Source organism: Salmo trutta, chromosome 39 (assembly GCF_901001165.1).
Source record: "Salmo trutta chromosome 39, fSalTru1.1, whole genome shotgun sequence".
NCBI classification, from domain to species: Eukaryota; Metazoa; Chordata; class Actinopteri; order Salmoniformes; family Salmonidae; genus Salmo; species Salmo trutta.
Window position 1 is genome coordinate 14,732,583 of NC_042995.1, and position 14,020 is coordinate 14,746,602.

At 45.7% G+C, this 14,020-nt stretch overlaps 1 protein-coding gene across 2 annotated transcripts in view; it reads left to right on the plus strand.

Moving 5' to 3' along the window:
• The window catches only part of LOC115179879 (rho GTPase-activating protein 6), a 79,342-nt gene that overhangs the window by 20,496 nt on the left and 44,826 nt on the right, over positions 1 to 14,020 (plus strand). The window lies entirely within an intron of this gene.

Sequence of the window (14,020 nt, forward strand, 5' to 3'; positions counted from 1 at the left end):
GGAAACTCTAGCTGCCGTGGATATGGAGGAGTATTAGGGAGAGAGGCAGACGGCTTCATGGGTAGAAAGAGGAGAGGGAGGGGCAGGGAAGGAGTAGCGAGAGGAGGGTGTTACTACAGGGAAAGGAGGCTGAGCTAAGGCTGAGTTCTCGTTATTCAAAAGTCAGAGTCATTTGAATCAAGACCCCCATGGGGTCAGTTACATTAAGAAGCTCAAATGATGGGTGAATTTCAGTTTAGAATAGCTTAATTGTCTCTGGATAATTTGAATGAAGGAAATACATTCGGGAGGCTTATTGAAACAAAGAGGGGAGGTTCTTGTGGTAAATCTAAAACAAAGAGGAGCAAACACTTTAACTAGGAGTCTAGATCATTATATGAAGACATTAGTCTCGGCTTTAATACGATTGTAAAAATGAACGCCTCCTACTAATTTGCTGCAGAAGGCTGAATTAATTTGCCTGGCTACACAAACTTGCTTAGGCCAAACGTTCGTTTATTCTCCACAATGAGTCTGGATCTGAGTACCTTCCAGACGATTTCTAGAACGCAAACACATTCTGGCCATTCAGATTGGTCCCAGAAACCGATGGGTTGGGCTAGAACATTAACACACATGGGGAAAGCAGCATTTTGAAAATGTGTAATTGGCTTTGATACTCTGATTGGTTAGAGCTGAGCCAATTGCAGATTACTTTGTTTTGTACAACACCCCTCATTTTGACATCACCACAAACGACTTCAACGATGGCAGTTTCAGACTGAAGTATGGAGCGAACATAGGACAGTGGAAGAACTCAGTTTGAGTCGTCAATCAATGAATTAATCATAATTTGCCCTAAACTGAGGAGGGCGGTTAATAAACCTCAAAGCCCATGGGGTAGCGTGGGAAACGGAGTCCTGGGTAGAAGTTGCTCAGGCTGAGGCCTGTTTGAGAGCTGTGGTAGTCTGGAGCCACACCTGTGTCGGATTAGCTGAGCCAGCAGGGAGGGCTTCCCTCTAATGGAGACTTAATAGGCTCTGAAATGACTTACTGCTGCTGCCGCTGTGTGAGGAGCAGAGCACTGTCTTACTGGGTTCAGTGTGAGACAATGGCTTCCATGTAAGACAGTGGGTTTCATGTTCAACATTGTGCTGCACCCACAGACAGAGAGGCAGACAGAGAGGCAGACAAACAAACAAACAAACAAAGAGACAGACAGACAGACAGACAGAACAGACAGACAGACAGACAGACAGACAGACAGACAGACAGACAGACAGACAGACAGACAGACAGACAGACAGACAGACAGACAGACAGACAGACAGACCAGACAGACCAGACAGACAGACAGACAGACCACTGCATTCACTCATACCAAACTGTCCCTTCTCACCTCCTGTTCTTCTGTTTGCCGACAGACACAGCACATTTGGATTAAACCTGTACTCCGTAGATTAGTAGCATGTGGTTTGTCATCGTCACTGTTTTGCCAACACTGTTCCATTGTAGTGCAGCAGCAGAGCGACAAGAATATGCCCTCTACTGGCCAACACTGCTACCAACCAGCAGCCCAACATTCTTCTCACAGGGGGCTGTCCATCCAAGTTTCTATAGCTTAATAAACTCATCTGCATACTACTTTTATCATGTTGAAACTGCTGATATTAGCCTACTACCACTTTCATGCTGCTACTTCTACTTGTACCACTAGCAATTGATACTGTTACCACTACTTTTACTTATGTTGTCATTGGATACACATGTATCTGTAAGAACAACAGGCACACAGACCTCTCTACCTAACCCCTGGAGTGTCTATCTCTCTCCCGCTCCCTCTTCCTCTTCCTCTCCCCCTCTCTCTTGCTCTCTCTCGCTCCCTCCCTCTCTCTCTCTCTCTCTCTCTCTCTCTCTCTCACACACACACACACTCTCACTCTCTCTCTCTCTCTCTCTCACACACACACACACACACACACACACACACTTGGTGTCGGCTCACCCCTACAGAGCCAGGAGCAGCTGGAAGCTCTCAGAGCAGGAGGACACACGCTGCTAACCTCTCACTGAGAGCACACTCGTAGCGAGGACCTGTGGTGCATTAAGACTCAGGGAAACGGACTGACCAGTGAGTGACCACTGTCCTCTAGGTTGACCATCCACTCTGACTCAATAGATGGAGGGTTACAGGACACGGTTCTAAAAACCCTTTTCACACTATCCTGCCAACCCGAACCATACTGTACGGTTCCAGAAACTATGGTAGTGTGAAAAGGGAAGACTAAGTAGTGAAATCCAAGGACAGTACTCAGTTGGGCAATTCTTAAAAAAAAATATATATTCATTGTGTTGCGTCCAACAAAAATATTTGATTCTCCATCTGATAATAATGTAACATTTTATATGTGGTTAGGTCATCGAATGTTGCAATAGCCAAGTAATGGTAGGACCTAAAACTGTACAATTTGCCTGATATACGCTTTGCTATTGCGTAATCCCAATGGTGATATTGCCCACACACTCCTCTCTGCTTCCTCTTGCGTGTTTCACGGCTGCTGCCATGGCGACCATGGAGTGTTTTAAACATTTTTGGTGACCCTGTCTGTAGGAGGGTGAGTAGGTAGGGTAATCCAGAAGAACGGTATTGGACTAAAGCCTCTGAGATGTCTCTATACTGCATGTAGTCCCGCCGTGGTTACAGCATCTTTACATGTTCTACGAACCAGAACGTGGACCGCTTACACTCAGAGAATATTAAAGGCTCATACAAATAGCTTACAGTATAGGTATGTAATGAATGAACAGGGGTTATATTTGGTTGTGAGCAACAAGCATATTCACCTCCTTTGGCTATTATAGGGGTCAAATAAACCCCTCAAAGTCTGACCGTGAATACCACCTCCAACACACAATGTAACGTCCACATCAGTTTGAACCATCTCTTGTGCTGTAGTTAAGTTGAAGATCTCACCTCGGTGTGTTTTGTTGCAGTGCTAGTGGAGCCTGGTGGTTTGAGATGGAGGGAGGCTGGAGCTGAGGGGTGGGGCACATGGGGGAGTCTGGGACGCATTCCGGAGCTCCCAGGGAGGGCAGAGTGGCCGGGATGGATCTTTCAACCTCCACCTTTCTCCCCTCTTCCCTCATTCCCTCCATCCCTCTCCCTCCCACAATTGCCTGCAAAAGCTCAAATAGAAACGCAACACGACTAAACTTTTGGAAGGAGAGTCAATTCATGAGATTAACCTTTCGAATCATTCTCCGAAATGTAGACGTTTCAATTGTCAAATCCTCCGTGGGTTAGTGTAAATGTTTACAGAACGTCTGGAAAAGTACAGTTAGGACCTAATGTTGCAAACAATGAATTCAATATTATTTACAGTAGTTTTACACCGACTGCCAATAGAAGACTACATAAACAGTGGTAGTTTGTGTTCACTCATCATTAATGCCACATGCTTCATACTATGGATATACAGTATGATGTGTATAATACTATAATATGATGTGTAGTGGAAATCCCTACAAGCTGATGTGAGAGAATTCATAACCCCTTATGGTTGTGTTTGCTTCAAAGGTCAGGTGAACAAGGTCATATACAACAAAACTATACTATTGGTAGGCTAAGATGAAACGTCATGAATGTTTTTGGGGGCTTTGAGAGTGTGTGTGTATATGTTGCAGTGGCCTAGTGTGGTGTAGGAGGTGAGATACCAATGTCTTGGTCCAGTCTACGTTATGTTTGACAATTAGGACACTCTGACACAGAAGAGGTGGCATGAAACCAAAACGGAAAAATACACTCGGTGCTTGCCGTCTCTCTGCTCGCTCCCTGTCCTTCTTCTAACACATACAATGACCCCGTCTTTACAGCTTGCAGACCGTGTTCTCAGAACCATGTGTTTAGATTCCAACATAAATATTTAGGACGAGAGCTCAAAATAATTTAAGCTTCTCGGTTTGTTCGACAGATAAGGATTTTGATGTGTTCAACATCAAGACTTTGTTGATTTGGACGTTTTGAAATTAGACCAACGTGAAATAACAAAACAAAAAAATCGTATAAATGTATTATTAGCAAAGTCACCAAATATGTCCTGCATGTTTTTTGTAGAGTAGTGGGTTGTTCTCAGCTCTCAGTATAATATAGTGGGTTGTTCTCAGCTCTCAGTATAATATAGTGGGTTGTTCTCAGCTCTCAGTATAATATAGTGGGTCATTCTCAGCTCTCAGTATAATATAGTGGGTTGTTCTCAGCTCTCAGTATAATATAGTGAGTCGTTCTCAGCTCTCAGTATAATATAGTGGGTCGTTCTCAGCTCTCAGTATAATATAGTGAGTCGTTCTCAGCTCTCAGTATAATATAGTGGGTTGTTCTCAGCTCTCAGTATAATATAGTGGGTTGTTCTCAGCTCTCTGTATAATATAGTGGGTTGTTCTCAGCTCTCAGTATAATATAGTGGGTTGTTCTCAGCTCTCAGTATAATATAGTGGGTTGTTCTCAGCTCTCAGTATAATATAGTGGGTTGTTCTCAGCTCTCAGTATAATATAGTGGGTCGTTCTCAGCTCTCAGTATAATATAGTGAGTCGTTCTCAGCTCTCAGTATAATATAGTGGGTTGTTCTCAGCTCTCAGTATAATATAGTGGGTCGTTCTCAGCTCTCAGTATAATATAGTGGGTTGTTCTCAGCTCTCAGTATAATATAGTGGGTTGTTCTCAGCTCTCAGTATAATATAGTGGGTCGTTCTCAGCTCTCAGTATAATATAGTGTGTCGTTCTCAGCTCTCAGTATAATATAGTGGGTTGTTCTCAGCTCTCAGTATAATATAGTGGGTTGTTCTCAGCTCTCAGTATAATATAGTGGGTTGTTCTCAGCTCTCAGTATAATATAGTGGGTCGTTCTCAGCTCTCAGTATAATATAGTGGGTCGTTCTCAGCTCTCAGTATAATATAGTGAGTCGTTCTCAGCTCTCAGTATAATATAGTGTGTCGTTCTCAGCTCTCAGTATAATATAGTGGGTTGTTCTCAGCTCTCAGTATAATATAGTGGGTCGTTCTCAGCTCTCAGTATAATATAGTGGGTCGTTCTCAGCTCTCAGTATAATATAGTGGGTCGTTCTCAGCTCTCAGTATAATATAGTGGGTTGTTCTCAGCTCTCAGTTTAATATAGTGGGTCGTTCTCAGCACTCTGTATAATATAGTGGATCGTTCTCAGCTCTCAGTATAATATAGTGGGTCGTTCTCAGCTCTCAGTATAATATAGTGGGTCGTTCTCAGCTCTCAGTATAATATAGTGGGTTGACTGGATTTACTGGGTTGTGTTTCCTTTAGAGAGGATAGTCACGCCGGAACAGCCGTTCCAGACATTGTCACTCTACTTGTTCTGTTATGTCTACTGGGTTTGGGCTAGGTCAGGCTTCAGAGGCCCGGTGACCCTGTCAAGGCCAGCAGACAGAGGGGAGAGACAAGGAGAGGGCTGGGGATGAATGAGAACATTCAGTGCATGTCCACAACCGCGTACATGCATCTGTATTTGCTTGTGTGTGTGTGTGTGTGTGTGTGTGTGTGTGTCTCTGTGTGTGTGTGTGTGTGTGTGTGTGTGTCTCTGTGTGTGTGTGTGTGTGTGTGTGTGTGTGTGTGTGCGCGCGTGCGTGCGTGCGTGTGTGTGGATGCGGTTGTCTTACTCTGGCTTTATTTCTGTCTGTGAGACCAATTCATAAGACCAAACGTTATGCTCAAGCGGCAATTCCCTAATGGACCAGAACACCCATAATCACACAATGGCACCACAGAGCAGACCGTGTACTCCATCCACAACAGCGCAGGTCAATATAATCAGCTAATTTAAAGTAGCCATTCCTCTTCTTGCTGTGTGCCCATTTAGACAACCCTCCTTTTGAGGTAGGACAATTAACGGATATTTAGCTGTGCAGAAGAGGAGTCACTTGAGAGACATTAGCCCGGCAGTGAGTCTGTGTTTTCTCTGGGCCTGCCATCTCTGAGACATTGGCTTTATTGAGGAGGAATTCATCAAGGAGCCCTCAAGCATCTCCCTCTTCTTAGACAGAGACACAGCATCACAGGAAGGTATTGGTGCCAACAGTAGGACTCAGATAGAAGGGTTTAGGGAAAGGGAGAGAAGGGGATGGATGGAGGTTGGGATGTAGTCTAAAGTGGTTGATAATGGTAGTTTGTATAATTTTACCAAATCATTTTCAAGTAAATACCATCTCTGTGAAACTGTCCGTACCAGATGCAATGCATGCCCGTTGCTGTCTTTAGTCAAGTAACCCTCAGTCAGTCCTCTATCAGATTTAGTGTATGTTTCATGTGACAAACAATGTGGCGCGTGACACTGACATTGTATGGACATCCGTAGCATTGTGCTGTCTCTTACAGCTGGCAGGCCCCGACGCCATGGCAACAGTCGTCAACGGTGGAAAACATGTAGGTGCGTAGGTGGAGGATGTCTGTCTCTGTCGCTGTGTAGAAGCAGCGTGAGCCGCACATCACATTTCCCTGTCTAGGTCTGGTTTTCGCCTGCCTTCAGTTCCTCTGTTCCTCTGTGTCCGCATTGGTTTCTTCTGGACTATTGTTCCCCTTAAGGACAGTCTGACATGGAGACATTGAGGACACGTCGCAGAAGGTGAAAGTCCTCTCAAACTACCTTTGAGGTCCTTAACAGTTCACATGAATGCCATTCCAACCACATCATTTGCCATGGTTTTAAAAGCCTCACAAAGCCAAGCCACAACAGAGACATTTCTTAAACTGTGTTGTGAGCTAAACAGGGAATAGTTGATGTGAGTGGCCCTGTCTACATGTAAAACTTAAGGGGAGAAATAGAGCACAGTGTTATGCGTGTAGCCTGATAAACGTCACTCCCAATCCGTCACAGGCCAACTTAATCCTAATTTTTACCATACCACTGTGCTGGAGAGTACAAGCTGTGCAGTTCCGCCAGAGAAGTCTAACTTCATGACGACATCACTGGGAGGCATGTGATGAAGTATAGCCAGCCGTCAGCAGCCAGATATTCAGGCAAGAGGGTGTAACTAGGACACATTGACCCAAAAAATGCACGCAAGCCTGGATTCCATCTCACTGCCATAGCCTTTTGTCTTCTGAAACACTTGGATTTGATTAGCGTTTTACTTCGTTCCTACTTTACTTTTAACTTTGAGCTTTTGAAAAGAAATTCTGCCCATTTGAGCCTTAGCATAGCTCTTGAATAGCTCTTAGATGGGACAACTGGAGTAAACAATATGTATAGAAGTCCTGTTCACCCTCAGGATAGAAATGGATTCAGGGCAAGTGGTCCCTGTTGCCTGCTGATTGAAGCCTGGTGATTGAATCCAGACCAGGGGGTGTTGTGTGTTTGGGATGGGGTGGATGCGAAGAAGGGTGTCTTAACCCTCTTCCTCTGCAAGAACTCATGTTCGTACAGTGACGTCGTCCGAGGTCCTTGAAGATGTCAGCAAGAGACGCAGTGGTAATAAGCGGCTGTTTTTTCTATTTTCCTCCCTGGAAAAGGGTTGAAACTGCATTCCCCAGCTTTGAGGTCATCACTTCAGGTCGCTTTGTGTCGCTCCCGCAGTAAAGTCGTTTATGTGTGTACCCAACCTTCAGCGTTCCCCCTCCCCACTTCTCTTCTTCGCTCTCGTTTGTATTCCCCAGATCCCTTCTCGTGCTTATCTCATAAGATGGTGTTTCACAGAGAAGAGAGCGTGAACTCAAACGAAAGAAAAAACTGGACAAACAAGTGCTGTAAATTTGTCCAGGGTTAAATGTTATTATTTTTCTCTTGCAGTATTTCATTGGCTCTTTCTTGTATCATGGGAGATATCCAGATGAGGAAAGAGAGTCACATAAACAAAACTAATCCACCAAACGATCACACAAAGGGCAACAACAAAACTCGTGCAAGTATTCCATGTCGAGTTTGATGTCACAACATCTATTTCTGTGAATATTTATTAGACAGGTCTTGACCACTTATGGGATATTTTGTCATTTATTGGATTGTCGTAAATCCTTTTATGGGAGATTTTCCATACGATTCAGTGATTTCAGTACAGAGACATGTAGTCACTTGACTGGAGAAAGCGGGCACGTAGTAACTGAGCGATGTAAACATTTGCATTTTGCTCCACGCTCCGGGTTTATGATGACAGAAGGTATTAGGATCACCTCAGATAAGTGCATTTCATTCTTTTGTAATTTTCCAGGTGCATAGCCTGGGAGAAGTAACTGAGGTAGTAAATCACTTCACACGGAATCAGGCATAGGAATAAACAATCCAAATACCAGTTCTAAAGACAGACACATGGCAGACAGTAGAATATGTCAGAGTTATATATACTATCAGGTTTGAAGGTAAGGCCCAGGTGCAGACAATGTCGAAGTAACAAAAGTTTATTAAATCGAACACGGGCAGGCAAAGGTACAGGACGGCAGGCAGGCTCAGGGTCAGGTCAGACAGAGGTCGATAATCCAGAGTAGTGGGGCAAAGGTACAGGACGGTGGACAGGGTCAGGGCAGGTAGAGGTCGGTAATCCAGAGTAGTGGGGCAAAGGTACAGGACGGTAGGCAGGCTAAGGCTCAGGGTCAGGTCAGGCAGAAAGGTCAGAAACAGGCACTATAGACAGGACAGGAGCAAGGGGAAAAATGCTGGTAGGTCTGAATGAACAAAACGAACTGGCAACAGACAAACAGAGAACACAAGTATAAATACACAGGGGATAATGGGGAAGATGGGCGGCACCTGGAGGGGGGTGGAGACAATCACAAAGACAGGTAAAACAGATCAGGGTGTGACAATACACTGTACGTTGTACTATAGTTGAGTCACAAAAAGCAATAGTCCATACAACCAATGTACACACAACCAGCAATAACAGAGGTGTGAAGCATAATGGAGCATGTGAAGAAGAAATTAGTAATATTATTAGATATTTGTGTTTATATTTCATGTGTTGGAGAGTAGTAACATTCCACATTCTGTCCAACTGTTAGTCTTTTTGTTATTCCCCTCTGAACCTTTCTCCTCTCATTGCCACAAATATGAATGACTTGACTATGAAATATGTCGACCATCAATAGGATCGTTCTATGCCAGAATCAACAGTGGAAAAATTAACCACAGTGCTAAATACAATAACAAAAAATGTCCCTGCTGCTGAACGTTAGCACAAGAAGCAGGTTAAAGGTTAAAGGAGAAAATCCCAAAGCTCAAGATGTATGTGCTCAAGATGACTCCGGTCAGATTGAATATGATGACTATCATGGTCCCATCTCGGAGCCGTACACTTTCAAAGTTTTACGTTGTGAGGGAGGAAGCTGGGAGGGACCTGCACTTTTGAATTATTTCTCACTTGTTGGATTAGGCCTACACTTTGACAAGCTGTGAGTAAATTGCAAGAAGAGCTCAGGATAATATGTATGTAATATGTTTGTAGGCTTCAGTATGGACTCTTGGTTAGGTTGACATTTGTCAGACACGTTTATGAGGCATTTGTTCTACAGCAAGATGAATATGGAATATATAGTGTCGGGCATTCTCAAAGTATATCCTACTCACTAACTCACACAGATGTGTGGAAGCAGAATGAAGTGGATTGCTCAACATAACACAGCAGTGGCCAGTTTGAAATCTGAACTGGCAACCTTTTCTCAACAGAGAGGTGTGGGAGCTTAAACATGTCTTCTGTTTCACTTAATAAACCACTGCTGCTAACCTTTTCCTTTTGATCAGCTTTCCTTATTGAGTTAAACTCTCTCTCGCTGCCAGGGTTTGAACACTGAGAGCGCTGCTCGGTTGGGACAAACCGCTCCATGCTGTGATGCGCAACACATCTGGAGTTTTGGGATGTTCTGCCACGTTCCTTCCTCCTTCTCCTTCTCTTCCTTCTTCCTCTTCTTCAGCACAGGCCGCTATGTCAGCGTGTCAGCTACAGTCACACTGGGACTATCAAACTACCATTTTAGGAGACAAAGGACTTATCCAGGGGGATCACAAAGTGGCTCCTTCAGATATGAATTCATGCTTACCCAGTGGAGTGAACTCAATGAGTTGGAAAAAAGACATGTAAAGTACTATGACCTAATAATTGTTTAATTATCTATGTTTATTTCAGGGAGCAGGGTTGGCCAACCTAACACGTTTCCCAGGTTCCACACTCAGATTGTAACAATGATGACGTCAGTTGATCGTGATCATGCACTTTGATATAGCTATACTCTAGCGTAATGCAAAAACCCTCCTTTCTTTTTAGTCAGCAGATTTCACTTTGCTGTGCCTCACACATTCTTTAGATGTTTACACGTCTCGTTCTGATTACGCTGGTATTCAGCCTGTTTGTGTGTGTATGAATGTGCGTATAGCCTATATACCCTAATCATGTGCTGCATGTCATTTTCAATCGAGTCCCCCGAGGTTTAACCATGCCCCCAGGCTGGTACAGTATTAATGTCCCCTATAAGAGCTCTGTACATGAGAGACGGACAGTGAAGAAAGTTTCCCAATAAACCCCTGGCCAACTTGCCAATAGAGAGCAAGGGAAATGGTTTGCATTAACTCAAGTGAATATGAGTTTGGAAAATGTATTGTAAACCCCTCACAGGAGGCCAGTATTAGTCCCTGTACACTGTGACCTGACGAAACCGCTTTATTTCATGTTGTGTTTGTAGAAATTGCAGGCAAACCTTGGCCAGGATTGCTCAACTCTGGTCTCACACAAAGCGTTGCACATACTCAGCAATGCCCCCCTAAAGCCCTAATGGGCTTTTTCATTTATTGTTATTTTTAGCCACTAGTTGTCGTTAATATCCTTTTAACAGTAGTGTGACACATAGCCATTGTGCATAACTTTGAAGTCTGAGGGTCTCATCTATAGCCCCCCCCCCCCCCCCCCCCACCGCAAACAATGTACAGAAGGGGTTTTGCGTTGTGATGAGGTCACAACACATTCATTGGGTTACAGTCATTTCCCTGCATCCATACCCCAAAGGCTGTTGAATCTTTGTACGTTTCTGTAGAAGCAATGGGGTGAACGTTTAAAAAAAATCCAATTACACACCGCTGTGACAACCATGCCAACCAGCCAACAACCAATCAGCCTACAATAATTGTACAATGGGAGGGTGGTTGAGTAAACAGCTTATAACAGCTTATAACAGCTTGAGAAACGAGAGTTTGTTCCACTGATGGAGGGGAAGATGAAATGGACCGGGGTGCTCTGGGAAAGGCACCTTTTCATTCGCCTATGTGTGCGTTTTGTAAATGTTTTTGGGGAACTCAGTCGGGGTCTCAACGTACTGATGAGAGTTAGAAAAGTAGAATGAACAAGGTGCAACTTCAAAAATTCGTAGTGCATCAGGAGTTTTCCACTTGTTATGTCAGTCACTCAATTAGCCCATGTCAGCTAGCTTTAAAAAATATTTTTATTGCTAGGTAAAGTAGTCTAGCCAGCTATATAGACCATGTATATAGTAGGGCTAATCATAACCAGTTTACCTTACCTGACATGCTGTCACGTCCTGGCCAGTATAAGGTTAATTGTTTTTGTAGTTTGGTCAGGGCGTGGCAGAGGGTATTTGTTTTATGTGGTTCAGGGTGGTGTGTTTTGTTAAAAGGGTGGTTGATTTAGTAATTCCGGGTTTTGGTTTATGTTTAAGTATTTCTATGTGGAGTCTAGTGAGTGTATGTCTATGTTTGGTTAATTGGGGTTGGGACTCTCAGTTGAAGGCAGGTGTTGTCTATCTGCCTTTGATTGAGAGTCCCATATAGTAGGGTGTGTTTGTGTTTGGTATTTGTGGGTGATTGTTCTGTGTTGAGCCTTATGCTAGCCAGACTGTTTGTAGTTGTTCGTTCGTTCTTTTGTTTTGTTATTTTGTACGTTCATTTTTTGAAGTAAATAAATTCTCAAGATGAGCATACACATACCTGCTGCGTTTTGGTCCTCCTTCACCGACGACAACCGTGACAGAATCACCCACCACTCAAGGACCAAGCAGCAGAGGAAGGAGCGGAGGAAATTCGAAGTGGACAAACGAGAGAGATGGACTTGGGAGGAGATCTTGGAGGGAGAAGGCTCCTACACTTGGGAGGAGATCCAAGCAGGGAAAGATCGCCTTCCTTGGAAACAGGTGGTACGCGAGAGAGAGGAAAGGAGTAAGGCTGGTTGGACCGGGAACGTTTCCGAGGGACAAGACTGGCGTTGAAGCACGAGAGGCACCCCCAAGAATTTTTTTGGGGGGGCACACGGGTAGTTTGGCTAGGCCTAGGAAGAGCCGGAGGCCAGCTACCCGTGGTTATATGGAGGAGCGTATGAGGTGGGGAGCGCCATGTTTCGCTGAGGAGCGCACTATCTCACCCATACGCACGCACAGTCCGGTGCGAGTTATTCCAGCCCCTTGCAGGTGCCGTGCTAGAGCGGGCATCCAGCCTGGTAGGAGGATGCCTGCGCAGCGCATCTGGTCGCCGGTACGCCTCCGAGGACCAGGCTACCCAACTCCCGCTCTACGCACGGCTACCATCAGGCCCCTGCACAGCCCAGTCTGCCCTGTACGAGCACCCCGCTCGTACAGGGCTACTAGTTCCATCCAGCCAAGGCGGGTTGTGCAGGAGGTAAGATCTAGACCGGCTGTGCGCCTCCATAGCCCTGGGTTTCCAGCTCCTGTCTCTCGTGCGGACCCGGAAGTGCGTCAACCCAGTCCGACTCGTCCTGTTCCCGCTCCCCGCACTAGCCTTCAAGTGCGTAAACCCAGCACCACCAGTCAACAGTCGTCAGAGCTGCCCGCCAGTCAACAGTCGTCGGAGCTGCCCGCCAGTCAACAGTCGTCGGAGCTGCCCGCCAGTCAACAGTCGTCGGAGCTGCCCGCCAGTCAACAGTCGTCGGAGCTGCCCGCCAGTCAACAGTCGTCGGAGCTGCCCGCCAGTCAACAGTCGTCGGAGCTGCCCGCCAGTCAACAGTCGCCGGAGTGGCCAGACTGCGCTGAACTGCCGGAGTGGCCAGACTGCGCTGAACTGCCGGAGTGGCCAGACTGCGCTGAACTGCCGGAGTGGCCAGACTGCCCTGAACTGCCGGAGTGGCCAGACTGCCCTGAACTGCCGGAGTGGCCAGACTGCCCTGAACTGCCGGAGTGGCCAGACTGCCCTGAACTGCCGGAGTGGCCAGACTGCCCAGACTGTCCCGAGTTGCCAGACTGCCCAGACTGTCCCGAGTTGCCAGACTGCCCAGACTGTCCCGAGTTGCCAGACTGCCCAGACTGTCCCGAGTTGCCAGACTGCCCAGACTGTCCCGAGTTGCCAGACTGTCCCGAGTTGCCAGACTGCCCAGACTGTCCCGAGTTGCCAGACTGCCCAGACTGTCCCGAGCTGCCAGACTGCCCAGACAGCCTGGAACGGCCTGAGCCGGAGCCACCTCCAGAAATAGGTGGGTTGGGGAGGGGGGGTGTAGCACAGTGCCGTCGTTGACGGCAGCCACCCTCCCTTTAGAAAAGGGGAATTTTTCTTTTGGTGTTGCTTGGATTATTTTTGGTTAAGGTGCTTCCGGGGTAGCACCTTTAAGGGGGGGTACTGTCACGTCCTGGCCAGTATAAGGTTAATTGTTTTTGTAGTTTGGTCAGGGCGTGGCAGAGGGTATTTGTTTTATGTGGTTCAGGGTGGTGTGTTTTGTTAAAACGGTGGTTGATTTAGTAATTCCGGGTTTTGGTTTATGTTTAAGTATTTCTATGTGGAGTCTAGTGAGTGTATGTCTATGTTTGGTTAATTGGAGTTGGGACTCTCAGTTGAAGGCAGGTGTTGTCTATCTGCCTTTGATTGAGAGTCCCATATAGTAGGGTGTGTTTGTGTTTGGTATTTGTGGGTGATTGTTCTGTGTTGAGCCTTATGCTAGCCAGACTGTTTGTAGTTGTTCGTTCGTTCTTTTGTTTTGTTATTTTGTACGTTCATTTTTTTAAGTAAATAAATTCTCAAGATGAGCATACACATACCTGCTGCGTTTTGGTCCTCCTTCACCGACGACAACCGTGACAC